The sequence below is a fragment of the Sciurus vulgaris genome (assembly GCF_902686455.1).
Source record: "Sciurus vulgaris genome assembly, chromosome: 8".
Lineage (NCBI taxonomy): Eukaryota > Metazoa > Chordata > Mammalia > Rodentia > Sciuridae > Sciurus > Sciurus vulgaris.
In genome coordinates, this window is record NC_136468.1 from 105,785,420 (window position 1) to 105,806,922 (window position 21,503).

At 38.6% G+C, this 21,503-nt stretch overlaps 1 long non-coding RNA gene across 1 annotated transcript in view; it reads left to right on the plus strand.

The window, feature by feature from the left end:
• The window catches only part of LOC306667382, a 66,145-nt gene that overhangs the window by 5,108 nt on the left and 39,534 nt on the right, over window positions 1-21,503 (plus strand). The window contains exon 2 of the long non-coding RNA XR_013765518.1: window positions 18,965-19,023. This is a non-coding gene — a long non-coding RNA (uncharacterized lncRNA). The remainder of the gene's footprint in view (window positions 1-18,964; window positions 19,024-21,503) is intronic.

Consider the following 21,503-nt stretch of genomic DNA (forward strand, 5'->3'; position numbering starts at 1 on the left):
GAACTTCTCCCCTACTTCTGAACAATTCTAAAATATGCATTCACATTTTTCATATTCTTACTTGAGCAATGAAAAAGGGGTTGACAACCTGTGCAGATAGAGATGACTGTGACTGAGTAACAGAGAAAGGGTATTTAGGAAAGAGACTATGTTAACTGGTTGTTCCAAGGGATTATCTATTCAAAAGTATTTCTAGCCCAGTTGCTAAGGGATTAGTTCAATATCTTTGCATTTGACTGATTTCCTTCCTTCTATATTATGTGGGTCCAATCTTAAAAGTACAGATTTGCTGAAATTGGATGTAATGGTTACAAATTTTTACTGCCTCAAGAGGAGAAAGTGTTTTAGTTTTTAGCTATTTTCTACAGCAGGAATACTAATACTGGGCAGACCAACAGAGAAGGAAAACAGTGTCAGCTTGAGGTAGCCTTGGTTGGCTATCTGTGTTTGTCTCACATCTTCTTGCCAATAATCCTCTAGCATCCATATCTGGTAAAGGAGTTGGGGCACAGAGCTCAGAGACCTGTGTTTTGCTGGGAATCCATAGTTTCCCATCAAACCATTGTTTTGATCATCCCATGGAAATGCCATATCCCATAAAGGCTATTGGATATTTATTAGGACCGTTGCACATTAACATTGATAATTCTCTTGTTATTTTTCAATTCAGAAAAAAAGATGTGCTACAATTTTGTTTTATTTATTTATTTATTTATTTTTGGTAACAATGTTTCTTAGATAGAGCCTTAAATTCACAGATTTGTTGAGAATGGAGTCACACATTTGTGTTTTTGACAAACTTTACAGGTGGATTCTAATTTCCAAATGCTATCTAGAATATATGATTTCTCCAAGACAATGATCTTGGTAAAGGCCCAATTTGTGTAATGACCTAGACCGCAAGGGTCAAAATGAACAGTTTAGTTCTAGTCTCTCACTAGAAAGTGGGAGAGACCCTTTAATTTCCCCACACTAATCACAATATTTTTTAGCACACTTGATAGTGTCCCAAAGGTCTCTTAGGCTCTGTGCATTTTCTTTATTCTTTTTACTTTCTGTTCCTTACATTGGGTAATCTCAATTGTCCCATCTTAAAATTCATAGATTATTTCTTCTGTTTGCTCAAATTGTTTATTGGACCTCTAGGAAATTCTTAAGTTTATGATTGTACTTTTTATCTCTAGAATTAGTATTCAGTACATTTTTATAAATCTTTTATCTTCATTGATATTATCTCCTTTGGGAGACATTGCTCTGATCTCCTTTAGTTCTTTGTACTTTATTTTTTTAACAGTTTCCCAGGGATGGCTTTAAACTATACATTTATTAAGAATAGGATCCATGGATCTGTATTTTCAAATAAAATCTACAGATAATTCTGGTTAAAAAAAAAATCTCTAAAAGTTTGTATTCTTTCTTGGGGTCACTGAAATCTGCGTTCCATCAGTGTAGTGGTCAGCTAATGATTTTGAATTTATCTACTTTCCTGGAATATATATTCTCCATGTCATTGCAGATTGGCTTTGTGTTGGTACAGGCCTTTGTTGCTTAACTAGGCCATTTAGGACTCTGTCTTAGCCTTTACTTCCTGTTAACCTAGACCCTGAAGGCCAGTCAGAGGTGAAAGAAAAGAGAAAGCTTAGGGTTTCCAAAGACTTTTCTTAGTATGAATTCAGCCCTAGTCATGCATATGGTATTTCTTATCACCCAGTGTGTGTGTGTGTATCGTTTTTAAAACCCGTATTTACTCATGTATCTTATTTTCTAACCCATTTCTCCTCAGACTTTTTGGTCCACCTATTGCTTTTCCTGATTTTTATTCTAGCTACAGCAGCCATTTTTGCCTTTTGAGGTTTTGGGGAAATACCATTCAGAATCTACCTCAATTCAGGGAATACTCTGCATCAAGTAATACAAGTGCCTGTGTTTCAGAGGAGTCACCTGCCAGGCTGAAACAGACACAAAGTTCTCTGAGGATGAGGTCTTTTTTGATACCTCTGTCATTAGCAACCTGCACTTGGAGCTTGGTTGCTATCTTTGTGACCATTGTTGATTTAGGGAGTGGTGGATGGTAAAAAGGCAATTTAAAATGCTTCAACACTTTTTACCATAACACAGTGGCTTCTTTCTCTGCTAAGCTTTCCCATGGATATTGTCAATGTTTGACTAGATTCCAGACTTCTACAGAAGTTGATTCAGACAGTTTTTTAAATAAAGCCATCAGTTGCTTTTGTGGAGGAAGATTCAGTTTCCTAGCCTTCCATTTTCAGTGATGTATAATATATTTTTAGTATAATTCAGTATATATAAGTTTAGTAAATATAAAACCTTATTTATTTCATGACTCATCATCATTTGAAATGTTCAGTATCTCTGATTTTGAAACTATTTTATCCTTCATTCCTAGTTCTCAATTCTTTACTCACAGATCTCCATTTTAAAATGTTCAGTGTTATATCTTCCAAACCACTAGATATGCACTTATCTTTAATATTATGAGAATAATTGAAAATATATACTACTCTAAACTGGGCACAGTGGCACAATCTCTAATTCTAGAGACTAGGGAAACTGAGACAGGAGAATTTTAAGTTCAAGGTCAACCTCAGAAACATAGCAAAACCCTGTTTAAAAAAAAAAAAAAAAGAGAAAAGAAAATAAAAAAGGACTAGGGGTATAAGTCAGTAATAAAGAGACCTTGGGTTTAATCCTCAATAAAAAAAAAAAAAGAAGGAAAGAAAGAAAATATATGCTATTCTTTTGTGGCAGCAAAAACTTCACCATAGAAAATTTTTTTCTCTTTTAAATTGAATGACTGGAGCATTCAATTTAACACATTGTGGCAGGGGTTTTTGACCTTGTCCATTCATTATTATTACTCATCCTGTAAAACCACTCCATCTTGGAATGTATTTTTGTCCAGAGCACATTATTTTCACTGAGTTCCAGTGATGCACAGGGAGATAAGGCACACATCACCCCCTTATTGCCAGAGAACAAGTGCTGCTGGTTAACCAGTCCTCTGCTGGGTTATGCTCTCATCATGCACACTTCTCCCACTGTTTGGGCAAAGAGCAGAACCATTATAAGAAAAGGTGTCTTCTCACCTAGGACCCCCTGGACATGAGTCTCCTTTCTAGGTGGAGGCAGAGAGCACAGAGACAAGCCAAGGGAGGGAAACACGGGCATTGCAGGAGTTCAAGAATGAGGCAGGCTGCTGTGCTGTGGGAACAACACTGAGGGGGTCTGGGGAAGTGAGAGAAGATGCCATTTGGTGTCAGACAGTGCACGTTATCTTAGGCCTGCCAAGGAGACTGGGCTAGCCCTGGATTCTCTTTGGAAGATGGAGTCCAACTGGGAGAAACTTGAAGCTGAGACCAAGGAGGGCTCAATACCATTAGGCAGTGAGTGTGACAAGGACTGGACATAGGTCATGTAGCTCCAGGAAAGTTGGGGGTTCTATAGGATATTGCCAATAGTTAGAAGCTCAGAAACATCATGAACAGAATTGTCACTTAGTGTCTGTACATGACAGAGCTTGAAAATTCCAGAATATCACCAGACTTGTAGAGACAGGTCAATGAACACCAGCATCAGCATCAGCACTTATACCACAGGTTAAGAGACTGGAGAGAATTCATATCAGCTCGACACACTGATGCTGATGCCAGGTGAGGTCCAGGCATGATGCTGGAGCCTCGTGATGAAGAAACTCCCATTCCTACAAGTTGACTGTGAAGTTAGGAGGAATCTTTGTAACTTGAAGTCTCCAGTATTTATCCTTCACACAGCACATCAGTCCTCTAATTGAAGTCTTAACATGGGCAATTTGTGTCTTCTCTCTTTATGATCTTGGTCAGACCACATAACAACATGCAAACTTAATTTTCTTAGCCAATTATGTATATAATTTTTCTACATATGCTTTGTAGGTTGTTCCAGAATCTCTGAAATAACGCAGGAAAAATAGGTCATAAAATCAATGCATTGGGCTTTGAATACATAGTTTCCCTTTTGTAAGATATAATGAGTCAACAATTAGGTAAAAAGTCATTTTAAAGTTTAGTCTCTGTAGGCACCACTAATTATTATTATTTTTTGTTGATTTGTGTTTGGTTGTAGAAAAGCAGAGCATCCAGTGACTTGGTTCCAGAAAATGAAAAGGTAATGCAAATAGAAGAAAATGCACAGGCAATTTGAGTCCAGCTGTTCTGAATTTGAAATCCTTGAGTGTGGGAAGAAATGATTTGCAGTCATTGAAGTCTCAGATTTCAATCCATTAGAGCAGAATGCAAGTGTGAGCTTCAAACAACCAGAGAAAAGTCTATAAGCGGAATTAGGATTATGCCAAAATGTTTGTAATGTTGGATGTGGGCAAGTTCCCAGGGCACAGTTGTTGCTTCTTAAGTCATTCTTTCTCAGAAGGTCCTTAATTTAGACAATTTTTATGAAAAGAGTCAATGCTTTTAAAGTTAAGAAAAACTTTAATTGAAAAAGTGCAGGATCAATAGCAATGGTAAAAATGGAAAAACCAGCTAATGTTAAATATCACAATGCGATCAAAGTTTTAAAATGTTAAAAAAAAGAACCCTTTTTTGCCATACCTCTGGGTCATATAAAAGCCAAATCCAAGTCCAAGTAATTAACCATTTCATAAGATGTTCCTCCTATTTCCTTTCTGTATCTGCAAAGACTTACACTGTACATTTTAACTCCAAACTATGGTCCTTATCTGACAGAGACTCCAGGACCAGTCTTTCAAGTCAGATGCATGAGTGAAGAGGAGCTGGTAGCTCATCACTTCTGAAATCTGTAGCTTGTGTATGTCAAGCACTAGGCCTAAACCATTGACCGGGGAGAATACAGAGTGTTTCAAAGATATCTTTCTATGACACTGCTTCAAATCTGCACAGAAGGTTGGAGGCCTTTCATGAGTGTCTTCTTCATGATGTACAGCAGAAAGCATGTGGAAATGGTATTGGCAGGTTCCAGCTTTTCTAATGGCTTGAGTTTTGGACAGAAAGCCAACCTAGTACTTTTCCTGAGCCTCAGTTTCCTTGTCTGTAAAGTAGGATAAACTTGTGCAGTTGTCAGAGAGCAGGTGCTTGTCCTGTGCATGCATGTGTTTAATGACATGTTGAAAGTCTCCTACTCTGTTCCTATATGTGTTCAATAATATATTAAAAGTGAGATCTTTATTAAGGAATTGATGGCAAGGAGGCCTGAGACCTTGGTTATAGTTTACATTCTCACTGAGTGGGAGAAGGCAGAAAATAAATATGAAAACAAGCAAATGCTTAAGCTATTATCAGATGTGACTCATGAGAAAGATTCAGATACCAGCCAAACTGGTGGGAAGAGTGTTTTATTTAGAAGGAACGGTGATGCCAAATGTCTTGAATCAGGAATAAACTCAAAATAAATGTAGCTTAGATCAATGGTCCTCATGCGTTAGATGCCTCTGCATTCCCTGGGGTCTTGCTAAACATCATGTGCTAGGCACTGGCTCCAGAGGATCTGATTCCACAGGTTGGGGTTAGAGCCCAGAAATCAGCATTTGTATTTCGGTTTCCTCGTGGAGCTAAAGTTACTGATGTGGGATTCCCATGAGAAACTTTGGGTCAGAAGAAGAAAAAAGTCTATTTTGGTGGGGTCAGAAAGAGCAGGTAGAGACATTAGAGAGAGGGTATTGTGCAGTAAGGAGTTTGGACTCTCCTGGATGAAGTGAGAAGCTGTGGGAAAGATCACCTGGATGCTTTGTGAAAAACAGTCTATGGTGTGGAAATAAGGAGTTGGACAAGGAGGTTGTTGCAGTGGGTCCTGGTCAGCAGTTAGGGTAGGCTGGGCTAGTAGTAACAGCAGAGGTGGTTGTTTTGAGTTGTCCTTTGGAGATAGAGATGTCAGAGATTGCTGTTGGATGGGATCTGGGATGAGGAGGAATGTAAGGAGTTAAGGATTATGACCATTTATGAGGCTTGAGAAACCTGCAGCTGGTGAAATAGACATAAGGACTGTGGACAGCTGTGTGGTGGGGATGGAGAGGATAGGTCCCATCTGTGTTTCTCTCCCACTATGGCACATAAGAATAGCAAGTCATCCTAGAACCAGCCAACATAATGCAGCAGGCCCTGGCCAGGTACTTTCTTTTCCTGAAACCCTTGCCTGCAGGTATAGGGACCCTCACAGGGAGGTCTGGCTGATAAGTTATTCCTTCCCATGTGTTTCAAATACAGAAAAATTTCTTTGATCATCTCTGCTCTTTGCATTGAATTATCTCCTCTCCATTTCAGCAATATTCTCTAGAAATCGGGGTCCTAATGGATAACGCTAATGTCCACCCTTGGCAGTTACTGGGGGTAAATTTAAATATGATGACGAAACTGAGGAAAAAGCATAGTCTTTGGGATGCAAAATCTAGAATTCTGTCTTTTCTTCCTCTTTTGAGATTGTAGACTTATTACTTAACTCCTCTAAAATGAGTTAAATCACATGGAGGATTTGTTAACCTAAAGGTTTTTATTACTGAAGTTTCCATGAGGATGTTGTCAAAGTGCTGATGAATTGCAAATTACTTTCTAAATGGAAGAGATGGCTGAGAATTTATAAGATTTTCAGCACAATTCACGAGCTCTTGACTTTGGACTGTTGCTGTGTCTCATAGTTCACACATGCCTCATCAGACAAATTGTCTGGTCGACTTGAGTTTCTGCCACAGGTAATGAGTCGTTTTTGGAGGGTGGAACAAGGCTATCTTGGGTTTCACATTCCTTCACTTCAGCCAAGATATTTCCTGGAGGGCTGTGAAAGGAGGTAGTTCTAAATGCAAAGGAACTCTGGTATTCATATGGTTTTGGCATCTGAAGGAAAATCCACCAAATTAAGACAAGAACTGTGGTAGAGGGTGTACACAGATCTTATTGGTTCAATTGCTATAATTCTGGATATAATTTATTAAAATCTGCAAATAATTTAAGGATATGATTTGTAAGGAAAATGTAGTAGCATATGAAACCTCACTGGACTTGAGAAATAAAGAAATCATAACAACTATGAATTCTTTGTGTGTGAAGGAATCAAGCCTGGACAATAATTTTGGTAGGTTCCACAGGATACTCTACAGCTTGCATGATACTCAAGGATGATAGCCTTTACCTCAGCTTCCTGCCTTCTGAAACTCACTTTCTATGGCTGACCCATTGTACAGACTCTGTCAATGACTGCTTCCCATCCTGTGATAACTTTCCTATACCCCTGGTGCCCACTATGTTGAACGTTTTCCATGCTATTTTTAATCCTAGCATCAGTCCAGTGAGTTAAGGGCCTTTTCTGTCCTCCTTTCATAGCTGAGCAAACTGAGGCTAAGAAAAGTTGAGGAATTTGTTCAAATTCCACGCTACCAGAAAGATGGGACCAGACTTTGCTTTGGTCTTCCTGATTCAACACTACATGATCAGCAGCGGGAGATGAGTGAAGGGCACATACGAAATAACAGCTTTCACCTTCTTCTTTCTTTTTGTTCACCTGGAAACCTGTGAATCACGACACCTCGTGTTTGCACTCTTGATCAGGCAGTAGTGGTGCCTAGAGGAGCCAGGAGGAGTTCCTTATTCAAGGTCCTCTGCAGTCTATGCCTTATCCCTGGGGGTTCTCACTTCTCCTTCTCCAGCAGTCTTGGATGTTTCCATTGGGACACAAACTTCTATGGATACACAGGGGTATAGATAAGCCACGTAGACTCTTAGATTCTGTGTCCATGGATCTTCGAGTTGATGTGTTCACTATGTGGACCATCAGAGACTCTCTCTTTTCATTTATATTCAGTCATCCTTGACCAAAAGCACAATATCCTCCTAGGATCAGAGACTGAGACCTCTAAGAAAACCCTATGGATGAGTTTGAATGTTTTAAAGTTTTGTTTTCTTTTCTTTTTCTAACTTTCCATTCTTGGTCAACTTTCTTGTGTTTGTATTTTTCCTTGCATAGACTACATAAAGGTGCTTCTAGTCTATTCTGGCACCTCTATTTTCTGATCATGTTGGATCATTTTCCATTATTCATTTAAAAGAAGTTTTCTTTTATAACTGGTTATTGTTTTTTGATTATGTGATGAACCTTATATTATGAAAAATTATAGTGTACTGGGGATTGAACTCGGGGGCACTCAACCACTGAGCCACATCCCTAGGCCTACTTTGTATTTTATTTAGAGACAGAGTCTCATTAAGTTGTTTAGCACCTCGCTGTTGCTGAGGCTGGCTTTGAAATCACAATCCTCCCGCCTCAGCCTCCCTAGCCCCTGGAATACAGGCATATGCCTCCGTGCCCAGCTAAAATTGCAGTAACTTTGAGGACCAGGCTATGTTATTGTAACAAGGAATCTGAAGTTACTTTTGCTAAAAACAAACTCTTCCTTTGGGGCTGCAAATGTTAAAAATTTGACATCCCTGCTTCCATTTTTCATCGGTCTCTTTTGCTCTGAGTCAGTCACGTTGAATTTCAGGAACAATAGGGCTGATTGATAAACCGCTTGTGATGAGTGGAAACTACTCTCCAGGCAACAGCAAGTTTCCTATCAACAGCAAGGCCCCACTGTGGGGGTTTCTCAGCCACATCCTGTGTGGATGAGAAAAGGGTTAACTGCCGGAGGATGATGTTGGTTGTCAATCAATTACCCATAAACTTATCTAATCAATAAACACACAAGGACCAATACTCTTTTTAAATGAGAGGGAGCATGATGGATCAGGCCTCTAACAACATGGAGTAGCCCAACTCTCCTTTATTTATAGTCACACAGGTAAAGGGACTTGGACCAGGAGGCACTTCTTCTGGGACAAATAGGATGGGGCAGAGTTAGGGGAGTCAATTTGCTCAGGGAAACTATCATCAAACCAGACAGGGAACCACTCCCACACAGTGCCACATATTCTCTGGTGATCTGGGACAGTTCTCAGTGGCTGCCAGTTTCTAGAAGTCACACCTCTGTGTCCCATGGCTCAACCACGTCTGATTCTGCTGGATAAGGATGGCTCCCCATATCCCACCTTGCCAATTCTGAGATAATAACCAACCAGACCAGACCACAGTGTGACCAAGACTGTTTGATTATGTGTATTGGTCCTCTCATCTATAAAAACTGGAAACCCATGTTAGTAGCTCCAAAGACAGAGCTGGAAATGCATGTTCTTTTGTCTTCCTAGTACAGCCATACTCACTAATGCTCCTTTTCTGCTTTCCATCACTACTTTTTCTGTTTGGCTCTCGGGGAGAGTGACTGGACCTAATTTGTTAAGACCCCCAGAGTTGGGTCTCTGACCTAGAACTCTGGTAACATTATCTTTCTCTTGAGATGATAAATGCTTGCTTCCAGTGGGTGGATTTTCACAAACATAATTACATCACTTTAATCTCATTGGACTTTGAGATGATTGGTAGCCATATATCAATCCTCTTAAAGCACATTCCACTTCTGTTTCACACTTGTTTCTCTTAATCCTTGGTTGGAGCCTTTCCAAGTTCCCATTCAAAGCCTGGGTCTTTACCTGCTCACTAGTCACCTGCCAGGTTTTTGAATGCTCTGCTCAGAGTCAACAGGTTGGCATATTCTCATTCATTTGGGGTTTCCCTTTTCCCCCATATTTGTGTCCCATTATACTCATTGCCTTGTCAATTCTCTGATACCTTCCAATGGAATTAAAACAAAAGTCAAATAATTCCTGTCCATCTTCACTATTTTGACTCCATAAAAGAGTTAGTCCAAAATCATATCATCTGGAAATTTCTCATAAGGTGTATAAAATTTTGGAACATATGAGCTCAGATTTAATAGAAAGGTTGACTAGATAAGTGCAAATCGAAACTACTCTAAGATTTTATCTCACTCCAGTCAGAATGGCAGTTATCAAAAATACAAGTAACAATAAATGTTGGTGAGGATGTGGGGAAAAGGCACACTTTTGCATTGCTGGTGGGAATGCAATTTTGTGCAACCATTATGGAAAGCAGTATGGAGATTCCTCAGAAAACTTGGAATGGAACCACCATTTGACCCAGTTATCCCTCTCCTCAGTTTATACCCAGAGGACTTAAAATCAACATACTACAGTGACACAGTCACATCAATGTTTACAGCAGTTCAATTCACAATAACTGAACTATGGAACCAACCTAGATGCCCCTCAACAGATGAATGGATAAAGAAAATATGGTATATATATATATATATATATATATATTATGTGGAATATATATATGGTATATAAATATATATGGTATATATATAAATATATATGGTATATATAGATATGTTATATATATATTATGTGGAATATGACTTAGCTTTAAAGAAGAATGAAATTATGGTATTTGCTAGTAAATGGATGGAGTTAGAGAATATCATGTTAAGTGAAATAAGCCAAACCCCAAAACCAAAGGCTGAATGTTTTCTCGATATGCAGTTGCTAATTCACAATAAGGGTGGGGGATAGGGAAAAATAGAGTTACTTTATATTTGGGAGAGGGGAGTGAAGGGAGGAGAAGGGGTATGGGGTAGGAAGGACAGTAGAGTGAAATAGACATTATTACTTCATGTACATATATGACTGGATGACCGATGTGATCCTACAATGTGTATCTATCAAAATGTATAAATGCATTCTACTCTCATGTACAACTAATTAGAACAAATAAAAGAAAAAAAATTTAAAAATCAGGTTCTGCTTTAATGCAGCCCATCTTTTAAAAACAGCCAAGACAGTTCAGACTGTTTTGAACACCATATTTCCCTTATTGTCCAAATACAAGTTTTGTCAAAATAAGATTAAAATCATTTAAAAATTGAATTATACACAACGTGCACACACACATGCATACACTAAAGAAAAATGAGAGAAAAAGAAAAGCACAGAATTGCATGTAGTTGAGGGAAGAGTTTTTGCCCTGTCTTGCATGGATTCTTGTCTTGTGCTGATATACTCGGCTTACTCTCTCAGGGTCAGTTTAGCTGGCTTGGCCCACAGTGAGCTGGATATGAAACTTTCACATTTTTCCTCAACACAACTGGGCAGTTAAGTTCAAAACATTCATGATTATTTTTATCTTGAACTTATGTGCTTAAAATAATGTGCCCTGTTATGTCCTCTCATTGTTCCATTTTCCTTCCCTGAGAAAAGTACATAAAACAGGTTTCTTTATGTGTGAACTCTGTTAGAGTTTCTCAAATGTGTCCCTCAAATCTGCTCCTGTCCACGAGCTTTTGGTTGCTGGTTTGTAGTAGGATAAATGCGGAAACAGAGAGCAAACCTCTAGAAACATTTCAAGCAAACTTTTTATGGTCATGACATCCATGTGTATCATTTTGTATTTGATGCAAGTGTTTCTCTGTGACAGATTGGAAAATTTTGGAGAAGATGCTTTGGGTTGAACAGTCAGAGGAGCACTGAGCTGTGGCTGAAGGTGAGTAAAGGGACTAGTGTGGGTGTGTCTCTTCAGGGCGACCCCGAAGGGCCTGAATACAAGACTCAGGTGCCTTTTCCTCACCGCTGAACTCACCGTGAGTTGAGAGAGACTAGGAAAGGAGGTTACATCTCCTTTGTTTGTCATACAAAGGAGAGAGAGGCAAAGGAAAGGCTGACCGAGCACAGAGTGAAGCCCTTAATTTTCTTGTGTTGATTTAAATAATTTACTTCAAAATATGTACTTCTATTTAATTTTTAATTTTAAAAACTGTGCATAAGAAGCATTGGGGGAAAGTGGGACATGGGTATAAAATGAAGAAAGCCTCCCAAATATCAGTAACCCTTCCATCTCTACTCAGCAGTACCAAGTCTTCTCTTTTCTGCCATGTACCCTGCATTGGTCACATGACACACCCATTGGTTGGCAGATGTTTCGATGGGATTGACTGTGCCAGTGACAGGCTGTGATGACCCTGAGGCAATAGCAGTGGCATCAGGGAACTTGCTAGGAGTAGATTCTCAGTCCCTCCCCAGCCCTGTGCACCCAAAGCTCTGGGGTAGAGTCCAGTGATCTGTGTATTGTCCAGCTCTTGGGGTGATCCCCTGCACAAAAGATCAGCACATCTGTCTGACTTAAGGTAATCATGGCAATCCCACCTGTATTTGTCTCTTAGGGCTGCTGTAACAAAGCACCACACAATGGGTGACTGCAATGACTGACACATGCACATTCTCCCACAGTCCTGGAGGTTCAATGCCTGAGATCAAGTTGTTGGCAGGGTTGGCTCCTTCTGGGGGCTGTGATGGAGAATCTGTTCCAAGCCTCTCTCCTTGCTGATGGCGTCTTCTCCCTCTGTCATGTCCCTCTAGAAATATCTGGGTCCAAATTTCCCCATTTTATGGGGGCCCCTCCTAACGGGTTAGTACTCACCATCATGATTTTATATTAACTAATCACATCTGTAACAGTCCTGTTTTAAAACAAAATCACTCTCTGAAGTACCGTGAGTTACGACTTCAACACCTGAACTTTAAGGGGACATAATTCAGCCTATAACATCATCCCAGGCCAGTGAGAAGTCAGGGATGAGAGGGATGCTCAGTAGAGTGCAGTTTTCCCTGAGTCGGTGGTTGTTGGCCGGCAGGTGGCTTAGCCAGCATCTGGCGGGTGTTGAAGTGAAGGAGGAGAAATGACATTGGTGTTTCCACAGTTCCCTGCGTCTGGTGAAGAGTCTGCCGCTGGGCAGCAGAGCTGGGAATCACTAAATACTCAATTTTTAAGGCTTTCAAGTTCATGGACCAACATCTGTCAAACTGCTGACCATTCTGTACTTGCTGAGAAACGCCCAGATGTTCCTTGTTCTATATGACAGCCGAAGTTGGGTTCATAGGAATCGGTTGCTTAAACTATCCACATCATTCATGCCATTTTATGAACTTGTATCACCCAAGTATATTCTTTGTTTAGCCTGATTTTCTGTTTTAGTCATAGACGATGTGCATCTTTCTAAGATAATAAATATCTTTGGATGTAATAGAAGTTAGTCTCCCTGAAATTGTATGCACATTTTTCTCTATGTATTCATAGACTGGGGTGTGTCATATGTTTTGCTGGTTTGACATCAAAATTTAAGAACAGCTGTTCTCCAATTTGTACAACCACGCATGGGTTATTTAACTTTTTGATTCAGTTTTAGCTTTGGGAAATTTGTGTTGTTCATTTTTTTCTATTAACAATTCTACTTTTCTTTGCCAAAAAGTACTGATGCATTTTATGAACTCTTCCAGTCACATCCTTAGGAAAAAATTATAAACATGTAATTCTGCAATAAAAAGATAGTCTTGAATTTAAAGATTTGAATATAACATCAGAATATTTCCATCTAGAAAGTCTGTGCCAATTTGTGATCCTTTAAACAATTAGTATGTGAGGGTGCATTTTTATTTTCATACGTGTTGGACTTTATTCTTTCAGTCTATGCCAGTTTACTTAGCCGAATGAAAGAATTTCTTTTCTAGCGGGGTGAGGGAGGTACCAGGGATTGAACTCAAGGGCGCTTGGCCATTGAACCACAACCCCAGCCCTATTTTTTGTATTTTATTTAGAGACAGATTCTCATGAGTTGCTTAGTGTCTCGCTTTTGCTGAGTCTGACTTTGAACTTGAGATCCTTCTGCCTCAGCCTCCAGAGCTGCTGGGATTACAGGTCTGTGCCACTGTGCCTGGCTAAAAATTTCATTTTCATCTTCATTTCTTGACTATAAATGAACCTAAATTTCTCCTGTGTGCTGGCTGCATGGACAGCTATTTATTTACTTTGCCTATGATTCTACTAGGACATTTATCTTTCCCTTCCATATTGTAAGAGTTATTTTATTTATTTTTTATTTGGTGGTGCTGGGGATTGAACCTAGAGCATTGTGCATGTAAAGCAATTACCCTACCAACTGAGCTATATCCCCAGCCCTTGTGAGAGTTTTTTCCCCCACATAAAATGTGTATTAAAATTCCACTCTCAACTTCTATGAGACTGACTTTTTAAAGATGCCATTTAAAGAGTAAGATTATGCATGCAATATTTATCTTTCTGTGCTTGACCTATGTCACAGAACATAATGTCCCCCAATTTCTTCCATATTGATGCAAGTGAAAGGATTTCATGCTTTTTTATTGCTGAATACTATTCCATTGTGGACATATACCTTATTTTCTTTGTCCCTTCATCTACTGATGGACATTCAGATTAATTTCATCTCCTGGCTCTTGTGAATAGTGCTTCAATAAACATGAGGGTGTAGGTGTCTTTTTGGTATATTGATTTCACTTTATTTGTTTACATAAATTACATTGAAGCTCATAAATATGTAAAATATGTTGATCAAAAAATTTAAAAATATAAAATACGAACATCACAAATGTGCATCATGAATATATATTTTCTTTGTGTTTTCTATTTTAATTTCACTGTTTTGGTAGTATGTAATATTTTCTTTTATAATTTATGCCTTTTGAAAAATGCTTCCGAAGATATTCCATAGTCCTTATAGAAAGATAATTTAAAAAAAAATCATCTAGTTCTTTGTTAAAATTACCCAATTTCTTTACTATCACCATAAGTTTGAACAGTAATGTGTGAGAAATGTTCTAACAGATTTTTAAGAGTTGTACCTCTATTGTGCTAAGGGTTCCATACTCTTATTAATCAGACCAGGTGCTTTGAAAGTAGGGAACACTGAATTCTCAGTGAGATATTAGACTGTTTTTACTGAAAATAAGACCATTTTGTCAAACATGTTATCAACCAGAGATCCTGCAAGATGTGCTCAGCTGAACAAAACACAGCTCTTAACAAAATATAGGTGCCAATTATCAAAACTTTCCACCAAAGAACTTCATCCACAGTCCCATGGGGGCTTCAGGCAGGCGAGGAGATGATCCAAAAGAATAGAACAAGAGTGAAATTTGTATTCTTTGTTTTGGGATTTGTGTGCATCCACGTATGTGTAGATATACATAGATATATAAATATGTTATAAATATGTATACATATATGAAAACATATTTAGATATATAATAGTATGGTTTTCTTGACAAAAATTTACCAAAATGGAGTAAGTACCCATAGTTTGTTCCCTTCTATTAACATCTAGTAGAACACTTGGCTCAAAGGAAGTTTTCCAAAGATGATGGTGAAAAGAATGAATGAATGAAACCAGTACAAGTTAAGATTTTAGCTGGTTCTGAAATCCTATATCAAGTGCTGATAGTCCACAAAGTCTCTGGATACCACTGAGTGAGATCAGGGGAAAGGAAGGGGAGGGGTGGCAATGCTGCTCTAGCTGAATGTCATGCTCTTGTCTTGCTACTGGGTGACTGCTCCCTACCAGCTACCAATCAGCTCAAAGACCGAAGACACCATCCTGGAGCTTGTGAGTCACCAGTGTGCTCTGCTGGACCCTCTACCTGCTGTCATAAAGACCTGTTCCCATGTTATCTCAGGCAGATCACTTTATGTTTTTGGTTTGATAGATTACACATATGCACTCATGCATGCACACACACACAATTGTATCCACAATAATATGGGAGAATATGTGTAGGTTATATGCAAACTGTATGCTGTTTATAAAAGGCATTTGAGCATCATGGATTTTGTTAGCAGGGAGGGTCCTGGAACTAATTCCCAAGGGATTCCGAGAGGTGGCTATATAGATACATAAAATCAAACATCTTTTGGAACCAGAAAGTAGTCACAACTTTAATTTATCTTATTTCTGAAAAAGAAATGTGGAGTGGAATGCTTTTCTTTTCTGGGTACCAAGTCAGTACACTTTGCAGGTTCAATGGAGCATACTGACCAAATGGGACACAGACTGGCCATGGGTGATAGGGAAGAGGGAGGAGTCAGGATGAATGCCCTGATTTCTGACCCAGAAGGTGGAGTAATGTTATTAACCTTTACTGGAATTGGAACATAGAAATGGGGAGGAGGAGGACAGTGGGGTGGCAGTGACACTGAGTAGCTTAGCACTGAATGCACTGGGCTTGAGAAACATCTCAGCATGAGTTTTGAGGGGGCTGTTTATTTGTAGGTTTCAGGCTTAGGGGAGGAGTCTGGGTCGAAGACAAAGATTTGATATTACCAACATGTAGGGCATATTTTAAACCATCAGGGTGTGGAAAATCCACACAGGAGAGGCTGTGACTTCAACAAAAGCACAGGGCTCAAAGGGCACTGAGAATTGAGGGGAAGAAGGAGAGAAGGTCCTAGAGAGGGCACAGATGCTGCACACACTGTTCCACAGACCCCATTGCCTGCCAGTTTATGCCCGACTTCCACTCTTTTCAGTCACAGAAGTGGGGTATTGTCACCTTTGCATTTCTATTGTGGGTTTGTTCATGTTCTTCTCCAGGGAAGTCTTAGATCCACTTCTTTATCATTCAGTATCCAGGTTCAATGACGTCTCATCTTTTAAATTTCCCACTCCTCTCCTTCAAGAAAGAACTAGGAAGTCATATGTGCACTTCCACTCATCCTTACACACCTTGGTCATGGAATCAACTGTCACATAACACATGCCCACACTGATGTCATTTTTGGAATGGAAAATACCCCCTTTTTTCCCTGTGACCATCCAGGGTTGACAGTAATACATTTCAATTCATAGTAGCCAGCACATTTTATGTTCCACCTGTTGGGAACTATGTCCATTGATGTTAAACACTGTGGAGTATCCCTTGAGATCATCATTAGCTTTTATCATGGTCTCTCACGGGTGTGGACAGGGCATGAGGCAGGTGTGAGGCAGCAATTACAGGTGCTATGTAGTGACCCTGGTATCTTTACCACCCAGCAGGAGATCTTTATTCTTTATCCTTATACCACTAAAGCACATGGTGACATATTGGGTGCTTCTCCTGTCATTGGCACTATTGAAAACATAAATACAACTGTAAGCATGGATCCTCCTATGAACCAGAACATGCTTATATTAAAATGTGGGGCTTCTCATCATCTAAAAGGATGCAGATAATTCAGATATTCTTTCATTACTCAAAAAATCCCTGAAGAATATGCCTATCTAAATGGAATGGACGCACAACACCAAGGGATCCAATGGTGAGCGGTGAGTGAAAGGATGATTGGAAAGCTCCATCTTCCTCCCTTGAATATTGCCATAAGCTGCTTGTCTGTCTCACTGTTAGACTTGGATATTTATATCTCTTTTCAGGGCCAACCCAGAGCCTTCAAGATTTGCCTCTGTCAATAAGGTTTTCTGCTTAGAGACATGGATCGGACTTGCTGCTCATTCTTTAGGTTCATGAGGCACATGTTTATGGTAGCATAGGAGGTTGGTTTGTATCTCTAATCATAAGGATAGACTGGCTATTCCACATACTACCCATGCAAATAGTACTCAACTGATGCCATCTTAGCTCCCTCACCTACAAAGTGACACCTAAGAGATTTCCTGCCTTTATTGGCATTTTTGGGGACATTAAAAATATGACATTGGCTTCTGAAATTGCCAGGCCCAGGATTCTTTATTTTTTTCTTCTGTCTGGGGTGGGATGATGCTTGTAACATTGCAGATGGGTATTTTAATTCTGATTGTGCACATGAAAATCAAATTTAAGATTGTGAACTAATAAGTAATCTTAGAAAAAGTTGAAGAGAATTTTGTCCTGGATGCCTTCTAAGTACTTATGCTTATTTGCATTTTTAAATTTTAAAGTGGGATTTAAAGTGGGAAGATTTTAAAGTGGAAAGCTCTGAAGGATGGTTTTTATTCAAAATCTTCATTTACAGGTTAAAAAAAAATGACGATAGAGTATGAGGCACCATGTCCTTCTCAAGGTCAAGGGTATCATCTGGATAAGACCACAAACTTTCAGTTCCCAATTCCCTGTGCAGGAAAACCAAAACACATTTCCTTGAATACAATCCATGAGGTCCTTACAACATATCCACACCATCTTTAGGAAAATCTTCCTGCCCTGTGGGCATCCAGGCATGGAGGGTTTAGTAACATACTCATACTTTCACTCACAAGTTGGCCAAATTTCATGGGTCTCCTGGAAGACACTATGATTTCAGCCACTTTATTAGCAATCTCAACTATATGTTTCCTGAAAATGTAATTTTAAAATCTATTTACTTGTTTTAATGTCATAATTTATAGCTACAACTTGAATTTCTATTATAGAATCCTTTCTCTTCTCACAACTGTGTGAAATTATCCAATTAAGTCAGTATGTGAAATGCCATTTATGTATCCCTAAAGCCAAAATATGGTTTCCATTGGTTGGGAAAATGAAATGTGTCCTTTAATTTAAGCCCATATGTGGAGCATAAAAATTTGCTTCCCTTTACATCTTGAGTTGGCTTTCTTGGAATTCTCTTTCGAGTAATGTTCAATTCCAATTATGCATGGATGCTTTTTGCAGTGAAGTCTTTTGAAAGTTTAATTGGAGCTATAACTCCAAATGAACAAATTCATGGCTTCAAAGACTTTGGAAAATATGTAGTTGAGGCCCAAATAGCAACTTATAATGAGCTTGATTTTGTGACAGGCCAGAAACAAAGACATGGCCTGAGGGGCCATTGGTGCCATGGAGGCATCTGAGGACATTCACACCAGGAAGAAAAGAGCCCACATATTTTATTCACAAGGGATATCTGAAGTTCAGACAGTATGAACAAAAAGTGAACAGAAATCATTGGAAGTGCTTTCTCTTGTCTTTTGTATTCTAACCCCAAAGGATATGTCTAAAGGAGACTATCCACAATCTACATGTACCATCTCCCACTTTACAAACTCTAAATGAAAAGTGTGGAGGAGGAAAGTGACTCTGCTTCACATTGTAAATGAATACCCTGGCCAGGCTTGGAGGTTTTTATCCACTTTCCCCTTTATGCTAACCTCCAATTATCTTCTGTTTATGTCCAATTCCACCGCCAATTTGTGGAGACAACAGTACTGATTCTCCTCTTCTTGCTCCCTTAGATATATAATTCGTACACAACATATTTTGGAGGAATGAAGGTGGGAGAAAGGAGGGGAAGGTGAGGAAAATAATGAAGTGTGTAAATCCAGGTAAACCACCCAAAGCTATTGAGTCAGCTTCTTCAGCTGGCCTTGATGATCATGTACCCACTTTGTAAAGAGAAGCAGGTATATTGTAAGCTATGCTAGCCCTATACCAATGGGTGATATATGATTATTAAAATCATAGTTTTCTAGGCTTTTGGGAAAATTAATATAATAGGTGAATAAGCCTTGCATGCCTATGGAAGGAAAAACTGGTGGAAACTTCACTTGTGTACTTCATTTTGGTTATGAGATGGTTAACAGAGAATAGAAGGTGAATGTGTATTCAAATGGCCTAGATTTACTTGCTGGCTCAGTATGCTCTTACACACTGGCTTAGCATTGCTAGGCCTCAGTTTCCACTTCTGCAAAATGGAAATAATATAGTACTCCTCTTGGAGGATTGTAATGGGAATCAAAATAAAAATAATGTTGATAACTCATATGCTTAGAACTTACATGTCACACCTGCTGATTATCATGGCACTAAAGAGCAGTATTATGGTTATTACCATATATGCATAACGTGAAATAACACATCAGAATGTATAGACCTCTTTCTTTGTTCATTGTAAGTAGATTTAACATATGCATCAGGTTGCATTTGCTTTTCCTTTCACATGGAATGGGGACATTAGCACATGAACTTAACTTGCTTTTTAAATATTTCAAATAAAATTAACTCAGCAAACAAAAAAAATGTGTGTGTGTGTGTGTGTGTGTGTGTGTGTGTGTGTGTGTGTGTGTTGTGGCAGGGGATCTATACATATTAAAAGTAATAGCCACAGGCCTCTGGGAACTAAAGAATTTCAGCTGGAGCACTTGGGGACATGGGGTAAGATTGAAGATGAATGCAACGTACCATCTGCAACAGAGCAGATATTCCTGCAATTTCTCTAACCCCTCTTTAGGCCTAGTGGAGTGAGAAGGGCAAACAAGAAGATCAAATTAATACTCTCCTGGGGTAGTAAACCCAGCAAAGAGGAGGTTGGTGGCGTCATACTTTGGGCTTAGGCAGGGGCTCTTGCCAATTTTGAGCTCTTCATCTCCTACCTGATATTAAACATAGACCTGCAATCCTAGGAATGAATCCACAGAGAATTTACCTGCTGATAAAAATCCATGTCCTTCTTAGAGGACATGTTTCCATAAATGTAGATTTATTACAAGACACTTTATGAAATTTTAGAGTACTTCAAGTTAAAAATCTCAGTCAGATTCCAGAAAAAAATTAAAGTTGGCAGTGAGAAGGTAAATCATTATGAGATTTGGAATGATGGACTGACAGCCTAAAAATTGTGCAAGTCAGGGCATAACAAACTTAATACTGCAGAAAATACAATAGTTGAGGATAAGTATTAGGAGTTAAACTTTTAAAATATTTCTAAAAAATAGAAGTTACATAATATAGAAGTATTAATAGTGGCCCACAATTCTGGATTATACCAATAAACTTTGAAATTTAGAAACCGGAAAAATATTCTTAATTTCTAATGATATACAAAAATAATATAATACATAGGATTTAATTTTTCTCAATATAAGGAGAGGGTGTTTTCTTCTTGCTTTTTTTCCCTATATGAGCAGCATTGAGAGAAATATAGTTTCAAACTTTATGAATATTAAAGCTATTTACTAGTAGGCTATTTAACTTCCCAGTTTCTTGAGAAATAAAGAAGAACAAAAATACAGGTAAAATTAAAAAAGCAAAACCAGGTATGTTTCCTTCTCAGCATTGCTTTCACTGTATGCTGTAAGTTTTGGTGTGCTGTATTTTTGTATTCATCTATTCATCTGTATTCATCTAAAAACATTTCCTAATTTTCCCTTTGATTTCTTTTTGACCCATTGGCTGTTTAGGAGTGTGTTATTTCATTTCCACTCATCTGTGAATTTCCCCAAGCAACCTTTTTTTTTTTTGTTGACTTCTAATTTAATTCCATTATGGTTAAAGGACATACTTTATATGGTTTAATTCCTTTTAAACTTACTGAGACTTGTTTCATGGCTCCACATATGGCCTGTACCAGAGAATATTCCATGTGTTCGTTGGAACTAGTTGTTCAGCACATTGTTATTGGATTGCCTATTGCTCCCTTCCTTACTGTTAGCTTTTGCTTTGTGCACTTTGGGACTCTGCTTTTAGGTGTGTAAATCCTTATACTTACTATGTCTTCTTATGTATTGATGCTTTTATCACTAAAAATATCCTATATTGTCTCTAGTAAGAAATTTTGTTGTAAAGCCTATCAGTATAGCCATAGTAGCTTTGTTTTGACTATAGCTTGCATGGTACTTCTTCTGTCCTTTTATTTTTAATCTATGCCTCTGAATGTAATGTTTCCTTTATGTAGCGTTACTGTCTAGTGGTGCTGCTGGGTTCATTGTCTCCATTCAGCAAAGAATTGAAGAACAGGACACAGATGTAGCAAGCAAGAAGGAAGTTTATTGCAAA